This window comes from Mercenaria mercenaria, chromosome 10, assembly GCF_021730395.1.
Source record: "Mercenaria mercenaria strain notata chromosome 10, MADL_Memer_1, whole genome shotgun sequence".
In the NCBI taxonomy this organism is placed as follows: domain Eukaryota; kingdom Metazoa; phylum Mollusca; class Bivalvia; order Venerida; family Veneridae; genus Mercenaria; species Mercenaria mercenaria.
In genome coordinates this window covers 23,076,486-23,099,392 of record NC_069370.1, presented here as the reverse complement: position 1 = coordinate 23,099,392, position 22,907 = coordinate 23,076,486, and the positions used below count along the sequence as shown (strand labels likewise).

The 22,907-nt window shown below is 34.3% G+C and overlaps 1 long non-coding RNA gene across 1 annotated transcript; it reads right to left on the bottom strand.

Moving 5' to 3' along the window:
* Nucleotides 1-1,722: 1,722 nt before the first annotated feature.
* Nucleotides 1,723-14,812, bottom strand: LOC128559832 (uncharacterized). Its single transcript, XR_008372669.1, has 3 exons — nt 14,692-14,812; nt 7,931-7,988; nt 1,723-1,779 (listed from the first exon to the last, which is right to left on the bottom strand). It is a non-coding gene; the product is annotated as an uncharacterized LOC128559832 (long non-coding RNA).
* Between the last annotated feature and the right edge of the window lie 8,095 nt (nt 14,813-22,907).

The window sequence follows — 22,907 nt, the reverse complement described above, 5'->3', positions numbered from 1 at the left end:
TGCGTTCAAACTGCGACTCTAGCCTGTGACATTTTAGTCATACAGTAGAGCAGCAACTACATCATCTTCAGAAAGACAAGACCTTGAGTCTTAGTCTGAATCACAACACCTACTGAGAACTACGACTTCAGAGATAGATCATCAATTATAGAACTACAACTACAAATACTGATTCCACCCCAATAAATTATCAGCCTTGGCCCTTAGTCAAGTTACCACAACTCACTCAACAGAAGTCGTCGAGTCACGGCGACGAAATAAACATAGACCCCAAAGTTTTCGTCACAATATATAAAACAGTAACTGTTGTATTTTCTCCCTCTTTAATATACTTTAATTGACCAAACGGTGCATACTTTTGAAACTGTAGATGTCTAAAACAACAAAATCGTCAAAACGGCGATACATTAATACGTAGCTTCATAACGAACGCTTTCTATGTTTAACGTCAAGTAAAATACATGTTCTCTCGTAGCGATGTTATGAAATTGACTAAAATACAAAAAGAATGCACTACCTGTGTCAAATATGTATATCCTTTAATATAATAAAGTGCATAGTCTTAAAAAAACATTTAAGGCATCATTTTCTGGAGCTGAAAAGGGTGATTCTTAGTAAAATATTTGGAAAAAATGGAAACAACTCCGCTAGCTTAGATGACTATGTACAAAGTATGCACATTTTACCTCCTGGCAAGATCAAATCTAGAAATGCTCTGAGAAAGTGTGACATTTCTGTTACAGTAGTGAAATTAGTCAACAAACACGATATTTTAAGTTAAAACTTACACAAGGTTTCACAAGTTAAAATATGTTAAAAGATGTACATCTAAAGATGCTGGAAAGAGAACCCTTACTACCTCTAAATACGTGTCAAAGGGGAAAATATCGAAAAATATGAGAAAATCAAGGAAAACAAATTCAAGACTGTTAGATGAATGACTGTGTTATCCTGTATATTTATTCAATTAGATATATTACTTTCACGACAAACAAAATCTGATGCACAGTTATTTTGCAAACGTATTCCATATTGTTTTTACTTACTAGGTAAATTATCTGGCCTTTCTAGAGGACAATAATTAATTCATACTAAAACTTTTTTCTACGTCTGCTTTCGTCCCTTAAAAACAATGCCCAGATTTTCAACACCTGTAACATTTCTACATCTGTAACTTTTAGGCATACTTACGAAGTTTTTTGTTGTTTTTTTTTTTTTTTTTTTTTTTTTTTTTTGCATAATTCGAACAGTCGCTTTACAGCTGTAAAGAAAATATTACAACTGTAAAATCAACCTATAGGTGTAAATTTGGAACCACCATGACTGTAATTTGAACATAAATACGGGTCTTTTACAGCTGTAAGATTTCGCACAAGGTCAAACATAAGAATTGTGTCCTTTACAATAGGTACTAATAAGCTTTGATAATGTGGCAGTTGAGTCCAGTAAGTCCAAGGGTGTTCAAAGATAATCCGACACAGATCTATTGTAAAGCAATTATTGGATTTACCTGTATTGGAAAATAAACAGTGTCGATTGTATTGAGGTCAACTGCCACATTATCAAAGTTTATTAGTACCGTACCTTTTATAAATATACTGGATATTGCTCCCCACATATATTACATACTGTACCTCGAATAAAAGCGTTGTATCGAAAATGGTAATATGTGCTAAAACAATGATTCCCTATCGATGAGACGAAGTGAAAAATTTAGTCTTACCTGACTAGTTTCTAACCCCGGTATTCTTGGGTCTTTATCCTGAGCAATCCTTTGTTCTTAAAATGAAAACAATACAATTTATAGGTTTAATTCAATATCATTCAGTACAATTCTTTTCCTTTGCAGAATAATTATTATATGGCATTCAAATAGAATTTTTAAAATTTTTAAGACTGGAATAAAACTTTGCCTGCAACGACAACTCAAAGTGGTTCATGTTCTCGTCAGTCAGTAATGTCTGTAAGATACTTTCATAAAAAAGTAAACTTCATAATGGTTTAGTAAACTGATAATTTTGTAAATCCAAAATTCATGTTAGCTTACATTATTTACTTACATTATCAAGTGGATTTAATGCCTCATCTGACGAATATTGTACAAAATAACTTAATTAGGTAAAAGATTAAGTCGATGGTCCTAGCGGCTAAAAAGAAACGTTAGAGCTTTGCAACAAATATCAAAATACGGACTAAACGTAGATGAGACACTTGACGTGAAAATTCAGATTGTAGTCAAGGGCATAGAAAAATCGTTTTCAAATAGTTCTTTGAGTAAACACAATTATATGCAACTGACAAGCAGCAAGTATATAGTCAAGGTTAACATAGATAAAACATAGACAATCTTATTCATATGATCGCAGCATAGGACCGCTTAACGAGTCTGCTGGAAGTCTATTTCAAGATGACTATATATTATATGTTTTAGCCTGATTTACAGAAAACTACGCTATTTGAATGTATTATGCATACATATTTAAAACCTTTATATATTTGACGGATGCAAAAAATCAAGTTTTATAATTTGTAACTTTCCTTAAATACCTACTTTTCGTGGAATTTTTGCATTTATCAAAAAGTGTTTAATAGTTACACTTGGGTATATCCAACAGGATGTAATAAATCTGATTTCCATGGTACATAAATCAGATTTACTTTTGTTTAATACAATAAACAGTGAAAATCTGAAAATCCACTCACTACATGTGTATGTTTTAACAGTGACATTTGTTAAATTCTTATCTGATATAATAACAATTTCTACCTCTTAACAATTTTGATAACTAGTTGAACTATAATTAAATAACGCACACGTTACAGTGTAAATTGCATACCCATAAGAGCTAAATTTAAAAGAAGTAAAAGTATACGAATATTCCGAAATGCTTTGCTCAGACAGGTAGATATTCTTTTGTAAAAAAGGTAGTTGGCTCTAGACGTAGAAGAAAAGATATCGAATGCACTATCAAAGACAGCTCATGTTGCCTTCCTTACAAAACTTACAGCCTCAAGTAGACCGAGTAGCATGAACCCGAAAACATTTGACTGCGCATTTCTAAAAATCTAGAAATGTAAGCGTACCCAAATGTTTTGATGAACACCGTTTGCGTAATTTGCGCAATAATATTGGCTAGAGCTGCACAAATGCTTCGCGCAATGAATCAATCTGTGCGTTTTGCAATCGCGCAGCACAATTAACAAGTTTGTGATTAAAGATATACTGATTTTATCTTCCTAAAAAAATTCATAAATGGACCTTTCATATAAAATTGAGAAGGTCAGCCATATATTTATGCAGTTTTTCGAAGAAGATATTTACGTCTTTGGTAATTCACGTGCTATTTCTTTAAAACTCATATTTAGGGTTACTTATTGCATCCCAGGTGTATCTTATAAACACTTATTATTGTTAACTTTTTAATGCTTTTATAGGTCTACATTTAAAACCTGATATAGTAGCTTTTGCAAACAAACGAATAAGATATCAAATCCTGACATGTATTCTAAGTATTTTTCATAACATGTTGTTAATCTAACCAAGGAGGTTATTTACGTTTTTAATTTTACTTTTGTATAGCATTATAGTTCCATGGTAAATTATGCCAGTTGATAATCTAGATAGCCATTTTTTATCAAACTGTGATTTTCCATGCCTCTTTGTCCAACATTCGTGAAACCCCATTAGACTTCCTGTTTGCCTGGGGTCTACAACACCTTCGTTATATCTTTGTCCAATATTAACGAAACCCCATTAGACTTTCTGTTTGCCTGGGGTCTACAACACCTTCGTTATATCTTTGTGCAATATTAATGAAACCCCATTAGACTTTCTGTTTGCCTAGGGTCTACACCAGCATCGTTATATCTTTGTCCAATATTAATGAAACCCCATTAGACTTTCTGTTTGCCTAGGGTCTACACCAGCATCGTTATATCACCTCCTAATCTATCAGTAGTACTACATGCACTGCTTTATTTTGCACGGAGTTTCCTTTTGCTGCATCTTACAGCAATTTTCATACTTGTTACTGAGATGGTCAACCTAATTTGCGTACACTAGAAATCACATCTATTATATTCGGATATATACACCAGAGTAACTATTAAACACGTTTTGACAAATGCTGAATTTCCACATGATGAATGTATCTACATGAATCTCTAGAAATCAAATCCTTCACTTTGAATAGTTCTGAAACATTGAGCGACATACTAGCAACTGATGTAACAAAAAACCTGGGTGATTACGTTAAACCATGCATATTAACTAACAGAAAGCAATTGCAAATGTATACTTGAAACTCTGAGCTGAAAAAGTCGTGTTGATTATGGTAATTTTAATCCTTACATGAAAAACAATATAATTCAACGTTGTTAAGGTTAGTTAAACACAAACATGTATCTTTTTGTGTTGTTCATGTACGTATCAAAAATTAACAAAACATAATAATCAATTTCAAAGTAACAAACGTTAAAACAAGTAGGTATGTATAAAAATGAGTCAAGGTTTTTATTTTCATGATTTAATTGGTGCACACTTACAAAGAATCTTATCATCCTCATTTTACTTGCAGACTTATTTCTGATTAAACATTTTCTATTTGTATACATGAAAAGCATTAAAACTTTTCAACTGGAACCGCTGTACTTGTAACTGCGCATGAAAAAGCATCACATCAGCTGCTTTTTGTATATAACTATCAGTAGAACTTCCTGTCAAAATTTATATTGGTGTAAATGTCCTCTGAATCTTCTGGAAAATTGTAAAAGTCAGATTTGAATTCAAGTTGCAAAAATCGTGCACGATAATTCATGGAAGAATGCATGTGGAAATCTATGGGTAGAAGGACGTCTGCATTGTTACATACCTAACACAAGAAAATCTTTCTGAATATTTTGGGTCATTTTTCAACCCTGGTATGAGGGAAGGCTATTGTGAAAGTGTAATTTCTTTACTAGTAGTAATGTGCTCGGCCAACGTATGTCCGAAAGAACAATTTTACCCAAACAGGAAGAGGCATGCATATGATTAATTCTACACTGTTTAGTCATCAGTACTACTGAAAAGAATTCAATATAGTCTGACCCATTACGTGTTAATTGCATTAGTGAAAAAAGCTTTGAAAATTTAATTTTTGCGATAAAATTTTGTCATCATTTGGTTCAGGCAAAAAGAGGCGCCTTCTGAATGTATAGAATATTTTTAAAGCAAATGAAAGAGCATCGACCGCCTTTTTTACTGTAACACGGCCGTTGCTTTTGTAAAGGAGGTAGTACTACTGAAACCAGAAGAGGAAAACAAGAATGCACCATATACGACGACCAGTATGGTTTATACTTTATATGAAACACACAGTGATTGTGGTGACTGATGATAGAAACTATCAAACTGACCAAGAGAACTTTATTAGGAGTATTTAGGAGGTAGGTTACCTTAATATTTGTATACGCGCATGTCAAACCGGGAGCTAACGTGACGATTTACGACGACGTTTGCGACAAACTAAATGTGTTTGTTTATCTATTCTTCTGAAAAGAAATCATGAACCTGCCTCCGATCTGATGCTTGATGGTTTAATAATGCAGAAATAATGAATAAATTGCCGCAGAAACGCTTCAAAACAATGTTGCCTTAAAATGACGTCATTGGCGTCATGACGTTACATGTCAGTTACCGCACAAAATTAATAACTTTTATTTTGAAAGTACGTAATTCTGTGCATTTTTTTTATTTGAGCTATTTTTAAACAGCCATTATTTGCTGAAATATTTTGTATGAGTCTTTCGCTCTGAATAAAGATCAATATTTTGCTTCTTTCATGCAGTTATGTTTAAACAGTTTGAATGTTTTGCGGAATGTAAGAAAATGGATGATGGTAACTGATGTTATTGGGAATAAAGTTGGGTGAAGGGTTACCCATTTGGTCATAAGCAGAATGGCACTGAAGCCGTCGAAAAAACCATTTTCTAGTAACATGTTGTAAATTACAGAGAGCCCGAATTCAGAAATATGAGCCACAGACACTGTGCTTTAAGAAAATGTTGGCTTCAAAAATCCCAAAGGGGATGGAGGGTTCCCAATTCCAGCTTGGGGCCTAATAGAAACTGGTCGTTGCCAAAACCAAAATGAAATTCCTAGAAATAAAAGGAAACGTTTTTTTTTAATATCGCATAGAAGACTAATTCCATTTCCATTATTTTCAAATTGTTTTTATGGAGATGTCCTCAAAATTGACAAGAATTTTCGGAAACGTACGAACAAAAATGTTAAAATTACAGAGCTTTTATCAACTGATAACGAAATAAATTTTTTAAGTGGATAACGTTTGGTTACTTTCAAACGTAACTTTTCTCTTCGTACATTTGAACAATTTTACTATTTTTTTAATAAAATGTGTAATGTATGAACAACTTCGCGGTTATTATACATTGAAACTATTCCTTGAAAAAATAGATACATGAAAATATATCAAGAACTAGTATCCAAGCAGTTTCGTATGGTGGCTAATTTACGCCATTTCGTTATTTCGTTCTGTCATAGTGATTTATACTGAAAAGTCTGCCGATCTTTGAGGCCTTTACAGCATATGTTTTGAAAATATCTGAATCTTCTCGCTTGTTAAGTTAAGTTTATACCAATTCATTTGAGCTCGATTGTGATAAAAAAAAACCCAAACTGGTGTCATATGAGAAATCATGGACGTGACTCCAGTAGGGCTCGAACTCGCGACCCCAGGATTGAGCGGTGGAGACCTTAACCAATAGACCACCGCTCCGCTTCCAGTTAGGGTGCTATCCCTGCTAAGAAACATTCAAAATGTGTCATTTTTTATCTGTTATCTGTCAAAATGGCCATTCATGGAAGAAATGGTTTTAATTATATGATTTCTCCGCCGTATAAGTCTTACACAATACATTTCTTCATAAATGGCCACTGTCATAGTGTGACGTTTTTGCAACAACACTTAACTAGTATTCGGGTTATGCCCAGGAAAAACGTATTAAGGTTGCATGGACGGGTAGACAGACTATTACCACACCTCTTGAAAGAACTTTATCACTAATATAATGTATTTGATGCCAACAGTGAAACATAAATATATGAGAGCTTTACATAACAATGCTAATACGTTTGAGTCTCGATCAAAACGTACTCATATAATGCATGTCTATAGAACTGTCTTTTTTTTTCAAAGAAAACATGCGTTATTGATATACGACTAAACAATTGATTGCAGTGTAGCACATTTATAATTATCGTAAAGGAAATACCATACCAGTTTTTCATTACCTACAGTCTTGATGACAGATACAGCGAAAAGAAAGTTAAAGTATTATCACTTGAACACTGGTATTATTTTCACAACAATCATTTGTTTCTCTCATAGAAAAATAACGTTAACTTATCAACTTTGACCAATTTTAAAAATCAAATTAATTTCAAATACCTCACTTTTCATATTTCATAGATATTTTTTAGTTCCAATTTTAATTTTATTATATACAACAAATTTGATAAAAATGTGTCAAAATTTTTTATATTACTTTGAGCGGTTAATTCAGATTAGGGGCTTTTTTAAAACCTGTAATAGTATTTGATTTAGAAATATTTACCGGAGAAGGCACATATCAGAGCCGGAAATGCACCTGCTACTGTTACAATAACCAAAGTATCTCCAGCCTCCAACATTAAATTACATGGAAAAAAAAGAAATAATAATAATATAATATAAATAGTGCCATCGCGTAACAATATGCACATTTCACGATTGAATCTCTGTTCAACTTTTTCTATCAAGTGGTAAAAGGCCAACAGTTCCTACATCTTATGCATGCAGATGTCACCACATGGAAACGAAAAAAGATTACTTGCCTACTTTAATTGAATAGAAATATTTTGAATAGAAAGGTTAGGTAAACAGCTTACCACGATGGACATAAAATACACGCCCACGTATTGTATCATATCTCTCCTCCCAACCATCCTGGAAATATATATATAGATATATATATGCATCATTTGAAATTGAGCAAATAGCATTAAACCAATAGCAAGCGTTGTAAGTATCTGTTTAGAATTTGAATTATGTTTGATCATTTACTCAAAATGTTATGTCTAATACTTTGGGAATGTTGATTTATATATCTGCTGATAACTTAGAGTATCACAAACTGATTTTATTCCTAATCGTTTAACAGTGAATACAAGTTAGGATCGATTATCTGACTGCAATGTTTATCACTGGTTTAATGTAGTAAGTAATATTCAATTTTCTGTTGCATGTATGTTTCAAAGAATCATTATAGGACAAAAGAATTTACCAAAAGGTAGTTTCTAGGTCTTTAATAGTTAAAGTAGGATGAGTCAAGGGCAACGTAGACACTTAAGGACATTAAAAACGTATCATGTAAACTCTGAAAAAAAAACAACAATAATCCAAAAAGACGTATACATGTTTTGCGCAGTATGAGAATACATACTGCTCTATAACTGCACTGAGCATTTTTAGAAGCAGAAACTATCAAACATGCATGTTAAGTTTCAGTTGTTGTTACACATTGTTAAACAATGTTATTTGTAATCCCCGCACCTCTTAAAGCCCCTAAACACTAATATTAGAAAGGTACAAAAAGCTTTGGATTACAATGTTGTAATTATTACTGCATGAAGTTAAATAATTGTAATAAAATTTACATTTAATGATAAGACATTTAGAGGAAAAAATAAAAAAAAACAAATATGTTGTGACAGAATTGTCCTACGAATTATACACAATTAATTAGATATGAGGAACAAGCGAAAGAAAGTGTGCAATTAAGAAATGAAATATTTTTTCCGTGTTCATGCGAAATGAACTACAGAATAGGATCGGCAAATCCATGAATCGCTAAAAATATTTTCATTTCTTATATTTACATTATATTTCCTTTCCCTTTGTAAACACGATAATATTATAAACTGCACATATTTTGCGGCATTTAACATTAAAATCATCTTCCCGGTGATTCTGTTCACCACACGGAATAACTGCGCCGTCATCTAAGGAACGTTCCCCCTGACTATACGCGGACGTCGTCAAAACAGCTGTCGGTTATCACTAAGCAGCAATGACGTAAATTTCGGGTCTTTTCTTTTGCTGTTCATACGAAATGGACGTCATAATTTTCAATGGAAAAAAATAGGACGAATGTCGATATATAATAATGAATACCTTTTATAAATGTAGATAAAAATGATACCTTTTCTGAAACTACACTATCTGAGAACTCAAGCATGTGAGGAATGAACAGTGTACACACATTCAATGTTATTGTGGATAATATTGTGGATAGTGGTGGTCAGAAATAATGGAATTCAAAATTCAGGAAATATTGGAAACGAACAGGCATAACAACATCCTTCCCCTTGATGCTATCTTACTCCTACTGCCGGCCGGATACCAGTGCTTAAAGCCTTGCATGGTACATTCAGACGGGCTGTTCACAGGGATTCAAACCCCTGGTTATTCGTGTCGTCACGTATTACTTCAAACATACTACTCGCTACCCTCTGAAGCTATACTACCCATGGACCCTGTACCGGGACAAATGGAAACGTATGTTGGATTAATAATAACTTTCAATGCAATTTATGCGGAGTTTTTCTGCCCAAAAGGTCTAAACGTGTACCTGGTAACAGCAAATAACCTGTGCAGCAAGTTGCAACACTAAACTGACAACACGCGTCTAAAGTGTGGTGTGGACCAGGAGACTAAGTGAAAGATTTTAAGACAATATTTAAATTAGATTTGATAAAACTTGAAAAAAGTAAATAGAATATAAAGAGAGATTGCTTAAACAGTTTCATTTAAAATATGAATGCACGCCTATTGACTTTTGTTGTTTTTCTAAATACCTGTCAAATTACATATTACCATGGATAAAAGTAATGAACGTTCAGCAGCAGAGTGAAACCCAAGACTGTGGAGTTTTGCCTTGCCGAATGCTAATGCTTTCAGTTTGGGAGATGACCTTACATCCAAAGTGTCTTTTGAGATGGCTTGTCCAGGGGTAATTTCCAGGCAAAACGCGTTCCATATAGGTTGTCCAGGGGGTGTCTGCCCAGGGGGTCTCTGGAGATAGCATGTCCAGGGGGCAGGGGAGGGGATGTTCAGGAAAAATGCCTTCCATAGGTTGTCCAGGGGGTATCTGTTAAGGGGTCTTTTGAGACAGCTTTTCCAGGGAGTATTTTACAGAAAAAATGCCTTCCATAGGTTGCCCGGGGGTGGGGGGTCTCTGGAGACAGCTGGTTTTTAGGAAAAAAATGCCTTCCATAGGTGGTCCAGGGGGTGTCTGTCCCGGGGGGGGGGTTGAAACGGCTTGTTAACGGGCAGTTTTCAGGGGAAAAAATGCCTCCTATGTGTTTTAGAGGTGTGTCCGAGGAGTGTATTTGGGGGTTGAAATGCTTTGCACAGGGGTAGGGGTGCGGATATGTTATGGAATAGCCCATTGAAGCGCCCTCTGTCTCAAAAGAGATCCGGTATTTCTGGTTGCTTCTTTGTTATAATTTTTATGTAGCTGGATACCAATATCATTGGTACCCTTCTAAATTCATTTTTTCAGATTGTAACTTTTAAATGCGTACGATACATGTTTCTTATTATAACTTCTAAATGATGTTATATATGTTTAAAAGTACGAAAAATACTTTCTGAATGAAAAAAAAAATGCGAATAATGATGTTAAGTGTATTATGAAATTTACAGTAAGTGGTTAGCAAATTAGTATACGGCGTAGAAAAAATAAAACTTCAGCATTATCAATTTAAATATAACAAAATATGTAAAATCCATCATGCATGCAGGAATTTTTGGGACAAAATGTTATGTTTTACACTGTTGATTATCTTTTACATAAAAACAAATTAGAAATTGGGACATAGAAATAAGATATTGGGACAAAGAATATTAGTTGAATATTAATTTATCATTGTATCAATGTAATTAACATGCAAGAATAATAATAATAATATTTCAATCCACAGAAAATAAAGTTTTCAACATCAAGTTAGCATTTTGTCAAATCCTATCGGCTGGGTTTTACATGAAACAAGATTGAAGAAAATTTTTTATTCAAAACTCAACGTCACCTTTGTCGCTCTGACCTCAGTCACATTAACGTAAATATCGACTTTAATGTTAAAATGATCTACGCAAATACCAAGACATTTTAACATGGATGAGTAATAAGCGGTACGTGTTGACTGAAAAGAACGATTTACGAAAACAGTAAAATCATGGTTCATCAAAATATTTACGTCAATAGCCGTGTTTGAAGCCTTGCAGAGGAAAAAGTTACAGAAATAACTAAGATGTAAAATACGCATTAAATGCGGAATATGCTGAATTATATATTAAACAAAATGTCGAAACGGAACCCTATAACATCAACTTAGGCGAATTCCACCTTAAATACAAACATTGGAAAATTAAGCAAAAAAGTTGTTGTTTAAGATTTTACAATCGACCTCATCATGTACTAAGAGTTAATATTATTTTGTATGACACGAACTGTAAAAGAGCTCACAAGTATAGAGTATCACAAAAGAAAGAACACTATTGGATCAGATGGGAATGTCACAATCTTGCAAGCGGCAAGAATGCCATAAATTATATGAACAAGGAGATTTTAAAGTACTTGTGTGTATACATAGACTTTCAATAAATCTTTTAATCCCTCGAAGCGGCAACTAAGTAAAATAATAGCAGAAACGGTAATATAACTCTAGGTGAAATATTTTAAGATGTTTGCAACACAAACTTTTATTAACTTTATGTGTATTTTGCGCTAAGTGAAGAACCATAACTCAGACATAAGTGAGTGAAATCCTTAGAGAAAACCAACAGGTGCACAACTTCACATGCTATAAAACAATCCTTTGATGTTTTGTGACTCTAGGTCAAGTACATTTTTAGATACATGGGACATAAACTTTTAATTTATGACTAAGGCAAGGGCAAAAATATATTCTGGTCTTGCAAAGTGAAATAAAAAAAAAAACTCAGGGGCACACATTCACATGCTGGATAATATTCCTACATGATTTCATGACACTAGGTGAAATATGTTTAGATTATATGCGACACAAACCGGCTTTTAAGCATTTTATGTGTTTCTTTTTACTATGTCAAGGACCATAACTCCAATCTAATTGACTGAAATCCAGGTACGCAACTTCACACGCTATTTAAGAAACCCCTTATGTTTTATGACTCTAAGACAAATACTTTTTGAGATATATGTGAAACAAACTTGTATTCCATTAATACAAAATCTAAACAAGCAAGGACTATAACTATGGTCTGACTGGCAGAAATTCAGAACAAGTTCCCAAGTGCGCAATTTAACAAGCTGAATTTTATTCCGATGATGTTTTATGACCCTAGGTCTAGTAGATATTTTTTAGATTTTAGATTTGTGCTACACAGCTTTTATACTTTTTATGCATATTTTTGCCAAGGGTCATAACTCTAGTATAGCTGAGTGATATCTCTAACAAAACACCAGGAGTACAACTTTATATACTAAATAATTTTCTGCAATGTCTCATAACACTAGGTCAAATATTTTTAGATACATACGACACAAATTTTGGCAATTTTTAAATATCTTTTAAATTTTGTCTTGAGTCCATAACTTCCGTCTGGCTGTGTGAGATCGAACTAAATCCCTGATGAACAACTTCCCATGTTGAAAAACAATCCTGTGAGGTGTGTTGACTCTGGGTGAATTAATTTTTGAGACATGAACATAAGAACTGCCAAGTAATGTGCTGTGTAGTTGAAAGACATGTACAAGAATCTACCATTAAAAGTTCTAAACAGAAAAAGAACTGCCCTAAAACTGATTCAAGGGAAACACTATGAGGTAGTAACTTGTTTTTGTTTTAACGTCACATCGGCAAAATGGAAAATCATAGGACCGCATTCCAGCTTTCAAAGATGATGGAATACCCCATCTGCCCCTCCGTGCATTATTTCACGCATGAATGGACACCTGACTTCCTCACATTAAAAGATTTCTACATCTTAGTCGAGTTTTCGAACTCACAGCGGTGAGGAGCAAACTATTCTAAGTCAGCCTCTTTATCCACTCGGCAACGGAAGCCCCTACGCAGTAACTGACCGCCACGGTAGCCTAGTGGTAGAGTGCCCGCTTCGAGAGCTGGTGGTCGTGGGTTCGGTCCCTGGCCATGTCATGCCAAATACGTAAACAAGAGGGTCATGATGAACCTCGATTGCTCACCTGAGTAATATGAACTGCATGTTTCAAAAGTCAAACGATAATAAAATATTAAGAAAGTAGGTCAGTAGTTCACATTTATGGTCACTGAAAATTAGTTTTAAGATGGGTGTGCAAAATTATATGTCATCCAAATTTCAAGGCTGTATCTTAAATAACAAGAAAGTAGGTCAGTAGGTCAAAGTCACAGTCAAGTGACCCCTGATTGGGGTCATCAGGAAGCTATAATTAAACAGTCTAGGAAATATGATCAGATGATCTTTTAAGTATTTGTTTCCTATATACCTCATATAACAAGTGACCCAAGGGAGGGTCCACTTTTCACCCCAGGGGCATAATTTGAACAATCTTGTTAGAAGACCACTAGACAATGCTACATACCACATATCAAAGACATAGGAACATTCAGACAAGACGATTTTTAAAATATTTTCTTATATAAGTCTATGTAAAATTGACGACCACTAGGCAATGCAACATACAAAATATCAAAAGCCTAGGTCTTGCAGTTTCAGGCAAGAAGATTCTTATTTTTTTCCTATGTAAGTCTATGTAAAACTTTGGACCCCTGGGCGGGGCCATATTTGACCCTAGGGAAATAATTTGAACAATTTTAGTAGAGACCCACAAGATGATGCTACATACCAAATAGCAAAACCCTAGACCCTATGGTTTTGGACAAGGTTTTGCCTATATAAGTCTATATAAACGATGTGATCCCAGGGCGGGGCCATTTTAACCCTAGGAAAATAATTTGAACAATCTTGGTAGAGGACCACTAGATGATGCTTCATGCCAAATATCAAAGCCACAGGACCGATGGTTTTGTACAAGAAGATTTTAAAAGTTTTTCGTTTCGGTTCCATGGCAACCATGTTCTCTATGGAATTCAATTTTTTGAAAACATTTTAAAGAAGACCATCCATGAAACATCCCTGTGAAGTTTCATTAAAATTGGCCTGATGGTTTAGGAGGAGATGTTGTTTAAACGAAGGTATGGACAGACGGCGAACGGACGCCGGACGGTGAGCGATCAAAATAGCTCACCCTGAGCACTTTGTGCTCAGGTTAGCTAAAATGGTACTGGCAGCTACCTCGCTTTGCGCTCAGCATTAAGAGGATATTACTAGGACTGGTCAGCCCGGTGTCAGTATAATGTAACTGGGTGGGGTATCATGTCACGTGTCTACAGCGTGATATTCCAGTGATGCAGCACTATAAAGTTGGGAATTGTGGTCACTGCTACAAGTAGATTTGACTGAAATATTGTCGAAAAAGACATTAAACCCGAACACACGCACACACACACACACACACACACACATAAATTACTGGATCATTTCTAAGGGTACAACTCACTCAGTTACGCTAATTAAATTGCAGTAAAAGCAAGAAAAGTATACATACTGGCAGATCTATGGTGGCATATTTCTGCATTCGATAACCAGATAAGTTTCGCGAAAATGTATCGAGTTTTCAAGAAAAACAGTGAAAAAATCTCGAAAACATATAAACTTTCCGCGAAAACATAAAAGCTTTTCTCGAAAGGAACTGCATATATTATGTGGATAAATCTGTGTTATTGCCAACTTCTGCATAAGAAAACCAGATAAGTTTCGCGAAAATGGACCAAATTTTCATGAAAAACTGTAACGTTTTCGTGAAAATAAAATAATATTTTCGCGAAAACTTTATTTTCACGAAAACTATACCGTTTTTCATGAAAGTTTAGTCCATTTTTCGCGAAACTTATCTGGTTTTTCTATGCAGTAGTGGGCACTAACGCAATCTTTTTCCGTTTAATATTTGCAGTTCTTTTCGTGAAAAGCTTTTATGTTTTCGCGAAAAAATTTCTGTTTTTCGTGAAAACTCGATACATTTTCGCGAAACTTATCTAGTTATCGTATGCAGAAATATGCCACCATACAGATCTTTTCCTCTTGTATCTTGCATTCTGTTATCCTGAAAAAAATATATAGTGATTTATATAAACAAATATTACGATTGTTATGTGATCTACCAGTCTGAGAAGGAAAGGGATATTGATAGAGCGAAGACAGGACATTCATTCACAACGCAAACATAAATGTTTCCTAAAGTTTAACTTAAGTTCAAATATTTCCATTTTTAACTTGTTTGAGGTTCAAATATTTCAATTTTAACTTGTTTATGATAATCATTGGATATTAGTTTATTTGTTAGGGAAACAATAAAACAACACCACAAGAAACAAAACTGAAAATACATTAGGCATGCTGAAAACGACAGTAGTTACGCGACCGGAGATAAATACACAACACGATACAAACCTATACTCCGGGAATGAATTTCGACTTGAATAAAACTAAAAAATCGTCACTTATTCCTTGAGGGTAATGTTCATATTTTGAAAACAAATATTCAAACAACGCTAAACTATAGAAAGAAAGAGTTGTATACATGGAAATTGAACATCATATATAACTTGCATCACTCTACAAAACGATTGTCAATTTCCCGATATATGCAATGAATTCCGAAAAAGGACAATTTCGGATTGTTCAGCGCTTTTTTTTTAATCACCACTTTCAAAGAACTGTTATGTACCTCCAAGTGCTGAATTTTCACATAATTAGGATTAACGCAGTTTTCAGCAATGGTTAACTTTTATTTCTCTGCAAAAGACATTCACTTCTAAAGCGGAGGGGGAGGGGCTGTTTCAAAATATTTCAAGTATCCAAATGTAAAGTACAGGGGCCCGTTTCACGTAAAATTTTAAGTTATGTCTTCAGTTCACTCCTACGTTTGAACTTAAGACAAAACCTAGGAGTAACCTAAATGGCTTCTTACCCATGTCCTATATAGTGGTCATTGAGATATAAAGACTAGTCTCAACAACTGTACAGAAATCTTTTTATAGTGTTCAATGATTAAATATGCATGTCTAAGAAGTGTGACAGCATAAAAGATAGCTGTGAGATAATCCACGATTATAATTCCTGAAACATCACGATGAAGAATTCGAACATTGTTTCCATAATGTTTTGTAGCGAATCTGTGTTCTTTATAACAAACAACATTAAACAACATGCCCTTCACTGTTTGCAAAAAACGTCTTCCTTATTTAATAGTATGCAAGACCCACTGGATTTTCAGATCTTGTGCATAAATGTGCAGCACATGTGATAAAAAAATATCGCTAGTTTTAACGACTGTAAGCCAAAAGTACTCTTAGACTACATACAATTTATATATTTAGTATTGGAATATACTTTTAATTACGAATCATGTCGAAATCGCCTGTCAAGAAAAATAAGTAAGCAAAATAGCATGTATTTAGATGGTTTTTATATTGCATTAAAATACACATCGAAATAACTAAATGATATGTAAGTAGCTCTACAAAATTAAAACCCATTCTCTTGCTTCTGACACTACTAAATGTATTTCCCCATGCAGAATAATCTCCCTATAATCTTCCTTCAGTGCACATTCCTTACTTCAGTTTAAGGTCGTTTTGTTTCATTAACTTAAAACTACACTGGTACCGAGCTGTTTTCCGCACAACTTCAGGCGAAATCGAACGCGAACTCGATTCCTCTCGATTCATAGTCATTTCCTCTACCTAGTGAGTTAACACGCCAGGAACAGTGTTCTTGATTCATTCATGTCATGATGAGTCTAATTTCTATTTGTCAATTTTTGCATGAAATATGGAAAACAAGTTTTAATTGTCATCATAATATACAACATGTGTGATGCATATAATTGAATTTCACAACAGGAATCATCAATACGTGTATCGTTAACGGTTAATTGAGGTACTATCAATACTATAAACATGTTATCAAAATTTGTTGTTGCAAACTTGTCGTCTTATTAATTAGCTAAACAAAATGATATAAAAGTGACTGACAGGGTCAAATTCGCAGTGACTTGACGAGTCATTCCCAAACTAGATAAAAGTTCATTTTCAGTCATGTTGTCATCGTAAAGTCGTTGCGATTCATAATATTATCGTTTTTGAGATTTTCTTCATATGCGGATACACGTACAAGTACAAAATCGCACCTCTCTATAGAAACATAGGCGGTCGCCATATTTTGCTTTATTTTAAGTCACGATCAGATTTCACCTAAAGTTGTCTTAAGTTTACACCAAGTCAGTACAGGTTTCGTAAATCAGCTTTTTGTACTCCTAAGTTTAACATTGTCATTATTTTTTGAACTCGTATTTATACGCCTGTTTTGGCAAAGCTGACGTATTATGTGATGGCGACTGCGTATGGCCGTCTGTCTGTCTGTCGTGCAGTCAGTCTATGTTTTTTAATTGAAATTTCACAAAAGTCTTCCTAGCCACCAAACCTACTGAAATAACCAAGTAAAATAATACTTGACTGAAATTAATTTAGATTATGTCTCTTTTAACTCGCCGTGTTGAAAGTCACCAGGGCTAATGCGATATTCGGGACGTTATAGACTTGTCTGCAGACAAGTTTAAAATTGATTCAATGGCTTGTTCTCTGTGATTAAGTGTAATTATTTTCACTAATTTTCTGATCGCACTTTCTGTAGTTGATGAATTGTTACTTTTCATAGATATAATTACCTTTCACTTTGAAAGTACGACATTTAAATTTTGAATGAGTACTTATAATAAGTGTTCTAGCCGCATACAAAACATATATTTTCATGGTGCGCTTCAGAACAATGTACAGCACTAAAACGAAGCAATACCGTAACACATTGAACTCATAATATTTCCCATACATTAAGTCTTTACTTCAAGTTGCACTAGGCAACCACTTCATACAAAACAGGAAATACTTAATTGTTTTTTTTTATATATATATATATATAATCATAGTATTATCCTTCCTTATTATGATACATATTCTTTATCTACACATATATCCATTTAATAACATATCGAACTTGAATTAGCAGTTTAAACAAAAATAATAGGGTATCGTCTTAATGTTGTGTCCAAGAGAAAAAGTCAAGTTATATGTTTATAAATGCTTTACTGCAATCTAATTACAAAAGATGTAGTAAATGTAGTGTAAATATGTACCATTTTAGCCTGAAATAATAAAAAATAAAGAAAACAAGTAAATGAAAACTGCCATACTGGATGACATGTGGAGCCATCTAACATTTTGGCTTATCGTATAGACACGCATGCGTACATACATAGTGTTGGCTAGGTACACTTAATCATATGCGGAGTTAATCCCCAGTGAAGCACACGCAAATTAACGCAACTATTACCGCTAGATAACAAAAGAAAGTGTTATTAATAAAGCGATTTTGGCTAGAAGCTTTTCAAGTGTCGTCGTAGTGTCTTATTCACATACGCAGTTAACCCCCAGTGTATTTAGCTGTTTCATTTGCCCTTTTTGTGAACATCTATAACTCCAGTTAAGGAGGAGATATCGTTTGATGGTTTTTCCATTTTCAACAGATCAAGTTTGGTTCAGACACATAGATATAGGTAAATTTGAGCAAGTTGTTTAAAGTTGTCTCTGTTGTTAGCTGTGGTTGCCCCTCAATGTAGTCAAGTGAGACCATCTGAGGAATATTGAGAGACATATATACCACGATTCTGCCGACCAAGTTTAGCGTAATCTCAGGGGACAAATTGTCTCAGTAAAGGTTACTGCGTAGGACGACAGGCGATTGACGACAGACAGTAGAAGCCCGACTATCCCCACATTCTAACAGGTCACTCTTAAAGTAGCTTATAACTGTCTTTATGAACTCATTATACCAAAACATTCCTTATTTCATCCAACTCGAGTTCAAAGATATTTACCTCCTGTACTACATTACGCATTTCCCATATTATCACCTAGTTCAGTAGAAAATAACTCAAAATTGTTTTAAATGTTTTTTTTAAGTTAAATGTCTTTTAAGTAACGACTTACCCGACTACTGGACGCCATTTAATCAATTACTATTGTCCTGACACATACAGAGCAACCATTAAGATGTTGATTTACTTCCATGAATGTATTTCAAACCAGAAATTATCATGTAAATTATTGTTTTAAACTGGATCCATTTTCACTGTATTACATATCCATAGTTCAGTTGACACATTTTTAAACAATCTCAAAAGGCATAGGCCTACGTATGTTTTTGACAACATAAGAAACGACCTTTTCAGCTTTTTCCGGAAGAAAATAATGAAACTTTTCAACGAAAGTCGCATTTCTATTGGTCTACATTCAGAGTTCACGCGCAGGGGTCACGCTATCGCGCTTGGACTTCTGTTGGTTTTTGTAGTTGTTTCTTTGTTTAAGTTTTTTGAGTTTTTTGTTGTTATTGTGTTTTTGTTCTTTTTACCTTTTTTCCAGTCTGGGAGGTTTTTCTGTCAGCTTATGAAAAAAAATATTTGCACGCGGATAAAACACAAATTCCAAAAAGGACGTAGCGCATCAAGGGTATATGCAGAATTTTTGAACTTCGTCAAATGGTTCAAACGGCCCGTTTTTGATGTCTATGTCTCAGATGATGTCGGATATTTCCGTATTTGAGAGCTGCTAAACCAGCCATATTTTCAAAATGACTTTCCGTCTAACAAATGTTGACTTGAAAGGAGTACGTTTTATTAGGTTACAGGCGCGAGGAGGAAATTAAACATTTTGGCACCTGTACCGTAAAGGTACACGTAAACTACACATGTGTCGGGAACACACCTTTCATTAGATCTGAATATACTCTAACGACACAACATTTCATTTTAATACTCTTTAATATTTCTCCTGTGCAATTACAGAAACTGATTTGAATACCATGTAATATTTACATCACTCAGCCCCTGTTGAAAACCTTACATGCTCGGAGGGGGACCTGTGGCCTTCCTCTACCACCAAAGCTGGAAAGTCGCCATATGACCTATAATTGTGTCGGTGCGACGTTAAACCCAAAAACAACAAAAATATGTGTGAAATTTACTATAAATTTATACTGAATCAATGATACTTCCAAATAGTTGTGTAAACGTGATTGGTCGGTATATTATTCTTTAGCTTCTAAAGCAGCAGCGATACCTATTGGTAGAAAATATCACATTTACATACTTATTTCGGCGTATTATACTTCTACCAATGTTATTTATTTATTTATGCTTGACGAGTTATATTTAGTAAATCATATATAATAGCGGTGAGTATTATTTGTGTTTCTTGTGTTGAAAGTGTTGCATATTTTGAGGTAGTATTGAGGAAAAAGTGTGCACTTCTAATTTGAAGAGTCATTTTAGGAAATCTAAAGTGCGTTACGGCGCTGAACTTGGCAATTACGGGAGAATCGCGATGCACAACTAACGTTTGATTGTTATAAAAATTGCCTTTTATGCTAGTGTCATGCTAGTGTTTTGTTCTACAACTTTGCAATTACTAAGAGTTACAGTTAAACTTTGACATTGCCTACATTATATTTTCCTATAACTATCTCTAACAAAAAACACCGACGGTGTCCAGGCGGACTCACGTAGCAACCCTTTTACAGTTAACAGGCAAGCACTAAACGAGGGCGTTCGCTACTGAAGTTCAACAACATCCATCAACTGTGTATTAATTCGGTAGCTTTCTTTCGTTTTTTTTTTTTTTATATTGTTTGTTTTTTAGAATAAAGAGTCTTTAAACATCCAATATATAATATTTCAATAGTGCTTAAACACTCCAAAACAATGCTCACTAACTGACACAAAGGTGATTAAATAAATTCTATCAGTGATGGTCTTAAATAAAATCTATTTTACATAACTGTACGGGAGTTTCTTTTATTTATTAATGGATCCTTACACATATACCTGAAATATCGATTTAATACTAGTAACTGACCAAGCAGTCCATTGTTGAATTGTACGTATTCAGATATAGTAATTATGTTTCAATAGTATTAACAAACGTGAAAAACAAGAAGAAAATACACCTTACTTTATAGCCCGGGTTTAAATGCGGACGTCTCCAAAAGAGTTTTTTTCTGAATTGTGACGTTAAATGGTAGTTCTGTAGTGATGTTTAGAACATTTTTTCGTTGGATTAAAATATTTCAAGGGAGTCAAAATAGTTTTAAAGACAGTAACCATCCAGGCAGCAATTATTGGTCTGGTAAAAGAAGTTGGTTACCCCAATAGCTCACACCATAAGCATTTTATAAGGGATCGTCCATCATATTCTGACTGACCTTTAGTGCTAGATGGGCACCGGACAAAAAGTCAAAGCGTTTGGATTGCGCCAGAAAACTTTAGAATAAATTATAAAAACTGTAATACCTAGAAAACTTCTGATTTGTTCACTGGGAATGGAACTTGTGTTCATTATTTTGAGCCCAAGCGATGCATAGTTATCAAACAATGTTTGATTAAAAGTCAAACACGACCTTTTTAATCTTTACTTTATCAGAAAATGCGAGGATGAGGATTATGCATTGGGGATTTACTTTCTAGTATTAGAACAGAGAGTAAATGCATGTCTTAATTTAAAATTGTACATTGTTGGTGGAATAGGTTTGCTTTCAACTAACAATTATTTATAATGACGAACATTCATTTCTACGTTGGTTTCAAAAACTTTTTGTTACCTGTGTCATTTTCGATTGAAAAGTATGTTGTAATGTACATTAAGTAAACTTCCATGATTTTTCAGAGGCATACGAGGATGATTCAGTATTGCCATTGGTCTTTATGTGACAAGATTATCAATTAAATCAAGGCAATGTTCAAGTCGTGCGATTCATGACCAAGATATCTCCCAATAGTATACTGTTGAGACACTAGTTATAGAACCATGAGCACTTCTACTGGCATTGCGTTTACTTGGATATTTTTTGCAAGGGAAATAGGAAAAGGACGCATTGTCACGAATAAGCTGTATATCTTTCAAACTTTTACGTAGCCTATATTTTGACAGTAAAAATGTGAACACAGTGCTATCACAGTAGCTCATATGAGGTTAGCTGCGCAACTTAAAATAATGAATACCATTCCAATAAAATTTTATCAAGACATGTCAAATACTTTTTGGGGGTATATGTAATACAGATTTTCTCAGATGAAAGGAGGAACAGTCAAATGCAAATCTATATCACAATCGCAAAGTGGTGGCATAACAAGCAAGACTGACATATGGTATCAAGTACGGTGTCCCGTTAGGGCCAACGTGCTATCGCTGTCACCTCAGGTACATATTCCCTGCACATCGTCTCATCACTACCTACTTACATGCAATGTTTGAAGTCAGTACATTGCATGCTTACTAAGTTATGCCCCGAACACGAAGTATGACGGATATATTTGACCTTTGAGCTCTGTTTTTGACCTTGGCCTTTGACCTACAAACCTGGTTGATTAAAAGTCAAACACTACTTATGATCATCATGTCATCATATTGTCTTGGAATTGCGCGTACCGCGTACCTAACGGGACACCGTACTAAAGAACACATATATTTTTAGTTCAGTTCTGACGTTTACATTCTTAAGAAAGTCTTACGTTTTGGAGAACATTCGTGCTCAAAAGCACTTCGTGGAAACACTTCCCCGTCCATTACACGATATTGTATCATTTAAAAAGTATTTTACTGCATTTCTTTCGAGTCAGTAATATAATACAAAAGTAGCCCGCCCGCTTAGCTC